Source organism: Alosa alosa, chromosome 5 (assembly GCF_017589495.1).
Source record: "Alosa alosa isolate M-15738 ecotype Scorff River chromosome 5, AALO_Geno_1.1, whole genome shotgun sequence".
Taxonomy (NCBI): domain Eukaryota; kingdom Metazoa; phylum Chordata; class Actinopteri; order Clupeiformes; family Clupeidae; genus Alosa; species Alosa alosa.
Genome location: NC_063193.1, coordinates 734,835 through 750,061, shown reverse-complemented (window position 1 = coordinate 750,061; position 15,227 = coordinate 734,835).

Sequence of the window (15,227 nt, the reverse complement as noted above, 5' to 3'; positions counted from 1 at the left end):
TGAGTCCATGCGATGTGCGAAGTGCGGTACACAAAAGAATAGCCTTCCCCCGTGCTCACCCCACGCCAAACTGAACTCAAGCGCAGGTGTCAGGTAGGACTAATTAAGACTTCAATTGCGCACCACACACGCCCAGCGCCACACCCATGTCCCATAATAACCAATAAACAAAAACACAAATCAAAGTAAACCAATACCCATAAAGCAAAATATAAAGAAAACATTTATGGCTCCTACATTCCGGCCCCTAATTATGCTTCAGGCCATAATTACAAACAACCAAATATGTAGGAGACAACACTAATAGTTACTATTATTGGATCTAGAACTCCTGAGAATAATCTTTTAATGCATTTTTTTTCAGTTATGTTACTCCCTTTATTAGTCATGCATACAGCTCATTAATCTTCTGCTTCCTGAAGAAGACATAATTTAGTGATGGGTCTCTCCAAGAATCCAGTTTTTGTTTTGACACAAACTCTGCGGACATATCCGTTTCTGTCTGGATCTGCTTCCACAACTCTTCCAGTGAGCCATGAATTGCGTGGAGCAGTGTCATCCACAATGACAACTAGGTCTCCAGGGATGAAGTTCCGTTTGATGGCCTGCCATTTCTGTCGCTCCTGAAGTAGAGGTAAATATTCTTTCAACCATCGCCTCCAGAACAGGTCGGACATGTACTGAACCTGTCTCCAACGTCGACGGGCGTACACGTCTTCCTTCTGGAATACCCCTGGTGGTAATGATGGTTTGCATTTGAGCAGCAAGAGATGGTTGGGCGTTAATGCTTCCAGGTCATTCAAATCAGTTGATGCCTTAGTAATGGGGCGACTGTTAATGATGGCTTCGACCTCACAAAAGACTGTGTGGAGGCCCTCTTCATCAAGGCTCTGTGTTCGCAAGACGGAGCTCAAGGCTTTCCTCACAGACCTTATCAGCCGCTCCCACACTCCACCATGATGAGACCCAGCAGGAGGATTGAATGTCCATTTCATGCCTTTCTGGAGGAGGTAGTCACTAATCTGGACATGATTCCATCTCCCTATTGCCTCTTTCAGTTCTTGCTCGGCCCCAACGAAGTTCGTTCCGTTGTGCGACCGTAGCTCCAGCACTTGGCCTCGCCTTGCCACGAAGCGTCTGAGGGCATGGACAAAGGAATCTGTGTCCAAAGATGATAGCACCTCTAAGTGTACAGCTCTTATAGCCAGGCATGTAAAGATCACTCCATATTTCTTTATCATACTTCGGCCTCGTTTGATCTCAAAGGGTCCGAAGCGGTCTACCCCTACCCTGGTGAAAGGTGGCTCATCAGGAGAAACTCGGTCATGTGGAAGACCTGCCATGTACTGATTTGCTGGTGCTGCATTCAGCCGACGACAGACAACACACTTTGACAGAGTCTTCCTTATGGCAACACAGGCGCCTGGAATCCAGTACTTCTGACGCAACTGTGACAGTGTGTGGTTTCGCCCACCATGACCTGTGACCTGGTGCACATGATTGAGGATGAGAGTGGAAAGGTGGAAGTCCTTAGCCAGTATAGCTGGATGTTTCGCCTCATCTGGCATGGCTGCTCGATCAAGCCTACCACCTACTCTCAGTACACCATTTTCCAAGATGGGGTCAAGCTTGTAGAGGTGACTACTTTTCTTCACCCTTTCCCCATTCTGCAGGCATGCCAGCTCCTCTGGAAACCTCTGGCGTTGGCAAAAGCTGATGATTGCCCTTTCAGCCTCAGCAAACTCCTCCATTGACAGAGGTCCTTTGTCCACAGCCTGCACCTTCACACTTTGCATCTTCCCCTGCAGCCTCCTTTCTAGCTGTCCTCCTGCACCAGACTGAGTGAGCTCTTCCAACAGCTCTTTCCTCCTTTGTCGACAGTCCAACATCCATTTCCTGAACTGAAACAGCCAGCCGACAGCCCTTCTCAGCCGGGTCCAAGACGAGAAGTGTCCAATGAAATGTATGAGCGAGTCAGCCTGTTCTTCAGCCCGGCCAGCATTCACACACACACACACACACACACACACACACACACACAACTGACACATCAGACACGACTGTCTTGACCTCAGGGTCCTCTGAGGAGAGCCTGCCAGAGAGTTCAACATTTACTGGCCACTTAACTTCAGGTTCCATAAGAAAGCTTGGTCCCAGCAACCATACTTCGGACTTAAGGAACGTGTTCACCCTAGTTCCCCTAGAGGCCAGGTCTGCAGGATTGCTAGAAGTGTTCACGTACCTCCATTGAGAGGATTCAGTTGTGGAGAGAATCTCTGCTACACGATTTGCTACGAAGGTTTTGAATCGTGAGGTCTTATTATTGATGTACTTAAGTACTGATGTACGGTCACTCCAGAACACCGACTCTTGCAGATGCATTCTTAACTCCTTTCTCCACAGTTTCTCCATTCTGCTTGCCACTACTGCTGCAGTAAGCTCCATGCGTGGGATGGTAACGGGTTTTAACGGTGCCACACGGGCCTTTCCCATTACAAAGGCACAGTGAGCCTGTCCATGGATGTTCTGCTGTAACAGGTACGTCACCGTTCCATATCCATCCTCACTCGCATCTGCAAAATGGTGAAGCTGGGTGGATGCCACTTCTCCAAAGCCAGGAGGCTTGAAGCACCTGACTACCTTTAAGTAATCCAGCTGTTGCAGCTCCTCCAACCATGCAGTCCATTCTTGAGCAGTAGTGACTGGCAGAGAGTCATCCCAGCCCAGCTGACATCTGCACAGGTTCTGCAGGATTCTTTTGGCAACAAGCACGACTGGTGACAGGAACCCCAAGGGATCGTAAATGGAGCTAACGACAGATAAGATGCTTCTCCTTGTCAGGGGCCTGTCACGTAGCGTTATCTTGAACCTAAAGGAGTCTGACTGAACGCACCATTGAACTCCCAGGGCTCGTTCCACTGGTAAGTTCATTGTCCAAGTCCAAATCTTTAACTTCAAGAGATCTGTCTTCTTGAGGTATTGCAGCAAGCACCTTGCGACTGTTGCTGATCCATTTTGTGAGCTGAAATCCTCCCTTCTTGCAAAGTTCGCACAGCTCCTGATAGAGGGTTAGAGCCTCTTCTTCGGTGCCAACTGATGCCAAACAGTCATCAACATAGAAGTTGCTAAGGACAGTGTCAACGGTCATCTGACTGAAGAGGTCTTGAATATCTTCAGCACACTTTGAGGGCAAAAGATGCACAGCTAGGTGACGATGTGGCTCCAAACAGATGGACGACCATTCTATGTTCCACCAGGTCTTGATCATGTTGTCCATCTGGCCACCACAGAAAACGTAACCGATCAGAGTCTGTTCTTGGTACTTTGACCTGATGAAACATAGCTGTGATGTCTGCCATGAGAACAATTAGCTCCTTTCGGAACCTGCTGATGACACCAAATCAATGAACTAGTTAAATCTGGGCCTTGAAGAAGTTGGGCGTTTAAAGATGTGCCCTGGAAAGTTGCTGCACAATCAAATACGACTCTCAGCTTCTTCTTTTGAGGGTGGATCACTCCATGATGTGGGAGGTACCACACCCTTGCATCACTACGCCCCAGATCCTCTGGGGGCACTCTCTCAGCATAGCCCTTTGTCATCATGTCACTCATGAAGTCTGTATATTGAGTGTGGAACAGACCGTCCTTAGCAAACCTCCTTTTGAGGCTCAAGGCACGCTGCACTGCCTCATTCCTGTTGTTGGGCATCTTTGTGTCTGCTTTTCTCAAGCCAATGCTGTAATGCCCATCAACCAACTTGACTGACTCCTTAACAGACTCCATGAACCGACTGTCTTCTTTGGATAAGCCTGGCTGCTCATCTTGAGCACATTCAGGGAAGTCAACCTTTGTCTGCTGCTCCCACATATCAAGTGTGACAATAGAAATCCTGCTGACAGTGGCTGCTCGTTCGACACAGGTGGAGTCATCAGTGCTGTCCCCCCTCAATGGACCATTCACAGTCCATCCCAATATAGTCTTCACTGCGTAAGGGCCACTGTCTGCACCGCGGATGACCTCCCAAGGTTCCAAGGCCCTAGGAACATTCGTCCCAATGAGCAGGTCCACTTCAGAGTCGATCTCCGTTAGCTTCACATCCTTTAGATGTGTCCATTTCAGAAGATCGTCCTGCTTTGGAATGTTTCCTTGATGGACAGGCATGCATTTCTGTGTAAAGAGCTCTGGTAGTACACAGAAACAGTCCGTGTCCAGTCCAGCTATCTCCAGGTTTGTTACAATGTAGCTACTGACAACTTTCTCCTGACCCATTGTCCTGAGGAGGATGCCAGTTTTCTTTCCAGTAATATTTAGCCTATTCATGAGGCGTTCTGTGCAGAATGAAGCGGAACTCCCTGTATCTAGGAAGGCATACGTTGTGACTAATTCATTCCCTTTTCTAGACTTCACCTGGACAGGCAAGATGGCAAGTGTACAATCACGCTCTCCGGCCCCAGTAAGCCCACTAGATTGTACAGAGATTGGACCACCGCCACTGGTCCCTCCACTGTCTCCCTTGCCTCCTTGGTTCATTTTTGCTGCACCAGATTGTGACTGCTTTGAGTGGATGTGTAACAATGTAGGATGCCTCAGATTGCACACCTTACAGAACAGACGTTTTGTGCAGTCTTTACTTCTGTGCCCAATGCACAAGCAGCCATAGCATACACCAATTTCTTTCAAGAAAGTCATCTTGTCACCGTGTGCTTTTCTTTCCAACGAAAAGCATAGGTCCAAGGTATGCCCTGCTCCGCAGAACAAGCAAGTCTTTGTGACGGGTGAGGCATTATCTTTGTTATCACACGCTGACTTCTTGTCATGGCGTTGTGTGCCTTTACTCATAGGAGCAATGGTGGTTGCAAAACTACTTCCTTTAGATTTAGCAGAGTAAGGTTGGGATTTAACATGTTTCACTTCTCTTCTTACAGCACCTGGAGGATCATGTGACATTAGATCACCAAACAGTGGGTCACTTGCAATTTTAACGTGCTTCTCCACAAACTCAACAATGTCATGAAAGGAAGCTCTTCGTCTTAACATTTCCTGTAAATAGGCCTTTATCACGGCAGCCGAAGTAGGAAGTGAACAGCCCTGTTCCTGTGTGAGCACAGGTGTGTTTCTAATTAAGTGTCAGATTCGGCCACAGTTACTTCAACCAGAGGCCTCGTTAATGTTTTTAGGAACACCTGTGGTTTGCCTGCCAACAGGAAATTGAACAGCCCTGCTTCAGCTGCCCGTGGGCTGCCGTGATAAAGGCCTATTACAAGCAACTTCCCTCCATCTCTCCTTGAGCTTGTATGGCAACTTCTTAAATCACTGTTTGCATGTTACTTGGTGTATCCACTTCCAAACTGAAGTTATTCCCCCTCATTGCATTATTGCACTGCCTTAAGAAGATGCTGTATGCCTGAAGTGCTTTTAGGTCTTCAGATTTAATAGCTGGCCAGGCAAGCATCTTTCCCATATAGGCAGAAGCTATCTTCATGGGATTACCAAACTGCTCCTGTAGCAGTAACTTGGCTTTAGCGTATCCCTCCGCCTCATGCATATGCTCACAGCCTCGCACCAGCTCTCGAGGCTGTCCTCTAGTGTATTGCTCGAGGAAGTACAGGCGATCTCTGGCACTGAGGGTCTTTTGCTCAATGTTGTGTTCGAATGACCTCATAAATGTTTGAAATTGCAATGGGTCTCCATCAAATGTTTGCATATCCCTCTTTGGGAGTAAAGAATGGTACTGCTGCTCCACTAGCATTGATGTGATTTGATTTTGTTTCTCTAGGACTGCTGCCAGATGTTTAGACTCAGGACCTTGCATTCCAGATGTAGCTTGGTGATGCTCATACTGAGGCTTTGGATGGGCTGTCAGAGTTGGTGGTTGAGCAGATGGTATGGCCTGTGATTGTTTCACTTTGGGCCTTGCACCCTGTATGTGGTCTGCAGCGAAGTATGACATGGTTGTTGCGCTAATGCTTTTGGGAAAAATATCTCAGCTTCCACGTTTAATGGACAAAGATTAACTTTGTTCCTTTCTCTTTCCAGGTAAGAATTCATCCCGTTTGTTTTGCTCCTGCTAACATCAGATGAGGAAGAGTCAGACAATCCAAGGACTTTCAATTTGGCAGCAGATGCAGCAATATCCATTTCCAAAGCCAACCTTTCCTTTCTTTTCCTGAGTAGTTGTTCTTCCTCTTCCAATGCATGCTTATCTTGCAACAGTTTTTGACGAGCCATGAGTGCAGCCATTTCTGCTTCAGCTTTAATGCGTGCTGAACAGGTGGATGAAGTGTTAGATAGTTTTGAAGTATTGGATTGTTTTTAAGTATTGGATCGGTGAGATATTTGAAACGCTGGTCACTTGGTTTTACATCATCCAGTTGTATGGCAGAAGTTTCCATTGTATCAGGATTTCCAGCATTTGTATTGCATTCAGGTACATGAACATCAGCTGTAGCATTTCCATTGGCAGGTGCATTCTCATGCTGTGCAATCCCAGTGAGTGAGGGCTCTGCATGATCTTGAGCTACATCAGCTTGTTCGGTCACAGAGAGCCATTTTGTTACCTTTTCAATAAAGGATGCATTGTGTGCATGTACATTTGTGAACCAATTGTGTTTTTCCCGCTCCTCCTGGGGGAGCGTTGGCATGACAGTGTTATGCAGCTGGGTTGCATCTTTAAAAAGTGCATGACAATTTTCAAGATGAGACTGTATGGCCTTTATATTTTGTTCATTTTGGTTTTCCATAAGGTTATTTATTGTGTTCATTAAACCTTTTAGTTTCTTGATTTTTGTTTGTCTTTCCTTTTGAATACCTTCAATTTTAAGTGCTAATGCTTTGGCAGTAGGTTTAACTTGTCTTTTTTCTAAGCCTTCATTTTGAACCAGGCTGTCTTCAAGACAGTCATTTACCCCGTCAGCACTCATTTTTCATTCAAGTAAATGACCATACATCGATTACCATAACACCATAAAATTAATTCAAACACTCATAAGCAACAGCAAGTAACGTTAATCAGACTGTAAGCAACCCCATAAGCACACAACAGTTCATCACGTTAATAATTCACAGCAGCAAGAAATTTAAATGTTCATAGGGCAACACCATTAGTAATATGCAACAATGTCCATCATTCGCAGCAGCGAGCAATTGAAAAGTTCATGACACCTTGCGACGTTCGCAGCAGCAATCAATTACAAATGTTCCATAGGATGACATTCGCAAGACGCAATGAGCAACATTGTCCATAATCCACAGTAGGCCTACCAGGCACTTGAAACGTCCATAAGCGACAACACGAAATTCAAAACAGTCTTATAATCCCATACGATTCAGTCAGGGTCTTTATACCTCAATTCCAGCGACGAGGCTACGAAGACGCATTTAATCCAACAGGGAAAACTTTAATGTTGAAGACGCCGAATGCAGTATTCACCACACTGATAGTCATTAAAATTGGCAATACCTTGGACTCCAGCGATGGGGCTTTGAACGCTGCAGTAGTTACCCAGGTTGTAATCCAGGAAATAAATTTAATTCCAGTGATAAGGCTTTGATGAAGACGTCGTAGTAGGCCTAGTTACTCTCGGAAGTTTTCCAGGAAGCGAATGATTAATTAATCAAAGCGGGCGCCAACAGGTACGTAGAATCAGCTTCTCCAATCGTCTCGTGGCTCAGTAGATGGAGCGATGACATCAGAAACTACGTGACCAGCTTCGTCCAATTGCAGTATCATTTTTCGGAAATTCAGCAACAAAGTTCGAATGTTCACTTTATGAGCGATCTTTTGTGTACTAATATTGCGGCAACCAGATCCAACTAACTAACTTGTTCAGAAGCCGCGGTGGGCTAAGCAGGGGGAAATCAATTTGTCTTACACGCACTAAATAATCCAATGTCCACACACTTGCTCCCGTTTCTTCAGTTTATTGCTGTCCATCTCAATCCAGACTCCAATAGTCCTTTTAGACTCCAATAGTCTTTCGTATGCAAGGCAGAGCAAAACGTTCAGATACAAGGCCTTTCAATGAGTCCATGCAATGTGCGAAGTGCAGTACACAAAAGAATAGCCTTCCCCCGTGCTCACCCCACGCCAAACTGAACTCAAGCGCAGGTGTCAGGTAGGACTAATTAAGACTTCAATTGCGCACCACACACGCCCAGCACCACACCCATGTCCCATAATAACCAATAAACAAAAACACAAATCAAAGTAAACCAATACCCATAAAGTAAAATATAAAGAAAACATTTATGGCTCCTACAGTTATGTTAATTACTTACAAAGCTCTGAATGGCATAGCACCTTCATATATCGCTGAGCTTTTAATATCTTATCAACCACAAAGGAAACTTAGATCATCCAATTCTAATCTTTTAATCGTACCAATTACAAACAAAGTGGAGAAGCTGCTTTTATCCATTATGCCCCCAAACTATGGAACACCCTGCCTCTGTACATTAAGCAGGCGAGTTCAGTAAATATTTTTTAAAAAGATCTGAAAACATACCTGTACAGGAAAGCTTTTAGTCAACTCATCTTATCCTGTAGACTACTTTTTCAGATTATTCCACATCTGCTACTATTGGAGGGCGCAGCCAGCCAGAAGCAGATGGGCTCCCCCTATTAAGTCAGGTTCTGCTCAAGGTTTCTTCCTGGAATATGGGAGTTTTTCCTTGCCACAGTTGCCATATGGCGTGCTTGTGGGGGGTAAGAGGGTTAAGGCTGCCAGTCTTATGACGTCATTTTCTATATTTTTGATATGTTGCTGAGTGGATCATAAACAGCCCCAGCAATGAAGAAAAGTGATTGATAATGACTGACTGACTATTATTGTGTTACATGCTTCAAATGTAAAGCACTTTGAGCTGCATTCTGTGTATGAAAGGTGCGATACAAATAAAGCTTATTATAATGTTTTCACTACTGTTTTACTGCTACACTGTTTTTCATGCTATATTAGCACACATGATCAATGGCTGCGGTCAGGCTTCTGCTACAATACTGAATTGTCTTTATTATTGTTGTCTGCTTTATTGTCAATTTCTTCACATGTCAAGACATACAAAGAGATCGAAATTACGTTTCCCACTATCCCACAGTGGAGACAAGACATATTTTACCAATTAGGTCCACAGACAAACATAACATTCAAGTAAACAATATAAAAAGTAAAAATAAGAAGGCACATACAATGAAGAAAATAAGAGCAGCAAAATTTGAGTTGAAAATGTGCAATTGTGCATACAGTAGACAGTCAATATAATAGTGCAAAAGTCAGGCCAATAAATGGCTGAGGTAGTTCTGTTTGACCTAAGTATGCAAGTGGCATAGTGGTGCAAGTTATGTAAGAGCAGCAGAAGTGTGTTCAGAAGTGTTTTCAGGACAACAAGTTGCAAAGTGTGCAAGTGTACAAGTGGAGTAGTGCAAGTGGAGTAGTGCAAGGCAGCCATTGTGGGTCTAAAGTCCAGGATGTTATGTAGCTGAGGGTGGAGGGGGGAGAGAGTTCAGCATCCTAACAGCCTGGTGTATGAAGCTGTTGGTGAGTCTGGTGGTGCGGGAGCGCAGGCTTCTGTACCTCTTCCCAGAGGGCAGTTGATCAAACAAATTGTGAGCGGGGTGACTTGCATCACTCACAATTGTGGTCGCCTTGCGGGTGAGGTGGGAGGTGTAAATGTCCTTCAGGGAGGGGAGTGAAGCACCAATAATCCTTCCAGCTGTGTTCAATATGCGCTGCAGGGCTTTAATCCTATTACCTCAACCTGTTCTTGCACTGACATAGTTTTTTTATATCACCTTGTCTACTCTACTCTCCTATTTGTCCATATTATTTATGCTGGTCTCTAGACCTTATTCCTGCACTGTTGCACTGATGTTGGACCACTTTTTGCACCTTCACCTTGACACTCACTCTCTTGAGCACCTTACCATGCACACATAACTAAAGGACTATGGTTGGACTGCTTTTTGCACCTTCACCATGACACTTACTCCCCTGAGCACCTTACCAGTCCCGGCCCTGTCACTACAAGCGTCTTATGCTTGATTACCCTCAAGGACATTGGACTTATAAGACTCAAATTCTGACTAGAATTGAGTATGACGACGTCAGGCTACCTCAGGAGGAGACCTAACATGGGTTTTGACATGTCCCACTCTCCTCTTTACTTTACTGCCAATGCATAACACACTGGGTATAACACTAGGTGTTGCCGCAACATTGGTGAGTAAGTGTGTGGCTGATACATTCTGGGCTGTACCATGGAGGGAAAACTAATTAAACAACCTAAACCATATATTTTCCGAAAGAATATACCCTAAAGATGTGAACTACCATAGGTTTTGACACTTCCCACTCTCCTCTTGACTTTTCTACCCATGCATACATTACATTGGGCCTACAATTTAGGCATTTTTTTGTCATACATTAACTCTATACTGAGTTACTTTACTAAGCTTCAGCTGTGAGTCCCAGATGTCCATCATGCATTGTGTTATAGACACATACATTTCTTGGTCAGTGGCGTATTCAGTGGTTAAAGTGGGATTTGGCAGGTGGGGGAACCCTGAAATCCAGTGTCGGTGCAATGGGGGAAAATGACTCACCGTTGGACAACATATTGAATATCGTAGTGTAGCAATACTTTTTGGACAAGAATTGCTAGTTTCTTGGTCATCTCTGTGAGTCAAAATAGCTCCCATATTGATTTGTACCAGGGGTGTCACTAGATCTAGAAGTGCACTGGGGGTCCAGGGGCATGCTCCCCCCATAAGAAAATGGTGTATATTTGAACATTTAATGCATCGGGTACACTTTGAAAAGAAATTCAGAGGTTAGATTTGCTTATTTTTATCTATGGATGGAAATATTTGTGCTGTAGCCAAAACTGTTTTGCACACACAGGTGGAATAGTTATGATGATGAAAGCCTACAGCAATACATTCACAACTACAAAGCATATTTGCTGAGTTTCAAAGAGTTTCATATTTGCTGAGTTTCAGAAATGGTCAAAAATTGTGTACATTTCAGCACTCCATGAGATTAAGCAGAAGTGGTCAACTGTGTTGTTCAGCTATAGTTAATCTAAAATAAGCTAGTTATCTTGGTCATTGTAATGGCCATCTAATGTATAAGCTACATGCTATAGCTTCCTTTTTCATTCTGGGAAAATATGATTTGTTTTCCCTTCATATTTTTTTGCATTAATGTCACAAGAAAGCATGCCAGTAGAAATATATATTCATATCTGTTTAGGTTGGATTGTCTGTAATCTGGCACTATATGAACCAGAAAATGTTGCTTATTTTAAAGGTAAAATCAATGCATCAGTCTGCTGCACTTTGGGGTGAATTCTTCCATGTACGTAGGGTGCGTCCCCTTCACTTAAATGTCATTTACACACGATGTAGGGAGTTTGGGAGGAGCAACCCCAAAATGTTGGCTTTTCTTATGTAGGCAACTCTTACGTACCCTGGAAACTCCAGAGTTCTCGCAAGAGCACAATTTGAATTGTCTCTGTGAGACACTCTAGCAATGAGTAATGATGCACGTTACTTTTGCCACTTGTATCACGGGGAGCCAATCATATCAGTGTATCTGATATAGGCGGGCCAGAGGCAAGCTAAACAGATGACAGTTGTAGTGTTATCCAATTGCGTCAAAGTCAGGAATCATTCAGTAAAAGTTGGTCGTATTGTGTTATCCAATTGCGTACAGTGAGATGGGCCCTCGAGTTGGGCCATTACATTATTCGTTGCCAGACCATGGTCGGATCTAGAATAGGGCTGGGAGGGGCAATGCCCCTCCAAATATTTCTTCTGCCCCACCCAATTGGTCTATTTTAATTGGCAGCTATTGAATCTGCCAATCACACTTTTCTAATTCGTCCCGTCTGAATTTCGAGAGTGCTGATTTGCTGGTTGGATAGTATAAATAGGCTACGGAGCCGCAACGACGCGTTCCCCTACCATTCCACACTGAGTGCATCACTTGCTGTTTCATACTTCAGTAGAGAGGGCTTAGCTATATTTCCATAAAGGTTATAGGCTACTAGATGTAATATAGATTCTTGTTGCTGGTTTAAGGCGAGACACTACATGTGAATAGGGTAAAATTTTTAACAAGCAGATATCACTATGAAACTTCCCCAGTTGATTACTTACATTAATATGAGAAAAAAATGTATTACAAGTTTGCTGTAATTTAATGTTTACATATGCAAATTAGGCATTATCTAATTAAATATGCGCTAATTTGCATACATTTTAAGGCACGAAACCTGAGCATTGGATACAGCCAAGTTCAAAATTATGTTTTCATTGTGTTCAGATATTAGATGGGAAAACATTTACAGAGGGATTTATGAATATCTACTTTTGTTATCCTGTAAATCAGAAAATGATGTCACTAGCCCTAAAAAAATCGCTTTTTTCCATGTTTTTAGGCATAACATGTCATGTAAGTCAGGCTAGGAATAATATATCAACAAACCCCTCTGTAGAAATCTTCGACATATAGTTAGGCATAAGTCTAGAAAGTTTGGTGTATGTACGTGCTTCTGAAGTGGAGTTTTTGAGCTCAGAGTGTGAGCGGAAACTCATTTTGAGAAAACAGCCTTGAAAGACAGCCAATGAGATTCCGTTCTCAGCTTAGACTCGCATTTGAACTTTCGCGATTGGTTACTGATACAAAGGAAGTGTCCATATATGGATCACATAGCGTGATACAGGAAAAACAGAGCTTGCCAACGGTAGTACACATGTTATGTTTTGGACCACGGGTGGAGTGCATGCAAGGTTAGAATGCTAACTTTTGCTGAATTTAGGAGAAATATACAGGCGCAGTAGACACAATATAATGAAATAAACACCTAAATGTGTAAATCGGACATTTTTGTTGTAGTAGTGTGATAGAATACATGCTAAGGTAACATACTAGCTCAAAATCTCGAAATTGACCAGTGCATGAAAAAACGATGTTTTCACCTGCCGTGTCTCGCCTTAAATAAATACCTTTTTGTATTATTCTCGTTTGAATAAGGTTTGTGTATAGCTAATGTCAGGGGCGGACCTGCCGTTAGGCATGGTAAGGCAATTGACCGATCCCAAGCCCCGCCCCCTTTTGCTATGTCACAATGAGGACTTCGGAGGACCTCGGTCAACCTCGGTCAATTGAGAATTTTCTAGTGGCCATTCGGTATGACAATACGCCAGTTATGCTAATGCTATAATGCTTCTTTATGTAGTAGCTTAAGTAACTAAATAACTAAAGAGCTCAAAAGGTTCAAAGATAAGCCTGGGATACTTGTAGAAGTGACATCCGATATCCTGACCGTAGTGAAACGTTAACACACATAGGCCTAACTTTGCATAACTTTGGATAGGCTGCTACTTTTCAGTAAAGAAATCTGAGTGTGTACGAAAATGTTCCCTTTATTTGTGTTCATAACTAGGCTACACACAAAAACATAACTAAATCTGGTTTCCACTGATGAAACGACAACATAAGCCTACGCAAAAATTATACCTACCTTGCAGGAACTGAACTCGCATATTCATAACGATTGGAAGACGCCAAGAAAAAGAATACACCTTCAATCACGTGACGCCTTTACACACAACAAGAATACTTTCAGCTTAGCTACCTTGCCATGTTTAACTTGGGATAGAAGACTGTTCACAGAAATAAGCTAATGATCATTTTTTCAACAAACGCAATAATAGCCTATACTGCGATGCATTATTGATGGCTGAACGAGATAGCCAATGTCTTCTAAAGATCGAATCATGTGCAGATTCAAAACTATGCAGTCTCGAAATCGCCCATATTAGACAAAGGCTACTTCATTGCCCACGTTTAAATTAATTATAGCATAAGCGGGCAAGTCTAGTGCAAGACAAATCACGTCTGCAAACTGCAGATATGTCAAACGTGATGGGTTTGAACTCGGAGTGGTATTCTTTTCAATACACTTGTATCATGTTTATTTGAACTCTTCCTTCTAAAGCAGCCATTCAAAATAATAAGTAGGCTATCGGCCTACCGAAGAGAAGCTATCTCTCCACCTCCCCAACATGAGCTGCTTGGCTATAGTCACTCTCCCAAGTTGCGTGGGAACTTGGATCTGCTACACTTGGTCCCGTCTTCTATTAATCCTCGAAATATGGTTAGATTTTGTTATGGACACGTCAACACCATATTTTTGCACAGACCTGTTTATTGAATCAGTCACATCTGCAGCAAATAAGGTAAATTACCTGCTCGTGATAACGTGCTAATTGTTTATCCCCAGTTAACATGCATCCCATTAAGATCCACGAATAATCGGATTTGTTTGTCCTCAATTTGTGGTGTTCCACCTCGTTGATAACAGCAGACATTGTGAATGTGTCCATCTGCATACTGAAGGCCTTTCTGGCCTCTGTTTTTTGAATATATCAAGATTACTTGACGCCCAGAAATCCAGCATACACTGTTGCACTTTCGGCTAAATGGGGTGCTGCGTCCCCATGTTGAACACGCGTTCTCGCACACTTTCCTGCAAACTTGTCCGACTTAGCAACAGTAACTATGGGACTGACAATGGGAGGAGGGGCTTGGGATCGGTCAATTGCCTGGGGCCTCGGCCACCAGGGGGCCTCGTCATCCCCGTATCGTATTTCGTTTTTTTTTTTTTAAATAAATGATCACCGCATCCAAACAATATATTCTAATCCATAATAAAGATTGAAAAAATATTTTGATTGCTCATAAACTCATCATAAAATCAAATGACTGCAGGTCCGCTTTCTGTCACCATAGCAGAAACTAGCTATGAACGAGGTCTTGGTGAGGAGTGGAGTTGAGCAATTGACAGCAGCCATGAAACGTTTCCAGAGTGGAAGTGATAAAAGAAAAAGAAAAAGCGAGGAGGAAGAATCTAGAAAGAAATTGCCTAAATTAACCATCTTCTTCCAGTCAAAGAATTCTTCCACGGAAGAAAGTAGGCTATTTTGGATAGCTCTTGTACTACATGATGGGGGGGGGGGGGGTTCGGAGGGGCCTCGGGATCTTTTGCCTTGGGCCTCAAAGTGTCCAGGTCCGCCCCTGGCTAATGTGCATGTTAGCTTTCTAAGGTGATCTAGCCAGTTAGTTTGTTAACATTGGTCATTCCTTAACTGTGTTATGAGCAGGCTGGGAATTTTACGGCGGCCACGTCGTTGCCCCTTGCGTTGGCCGTAATGTCCCTTTGAA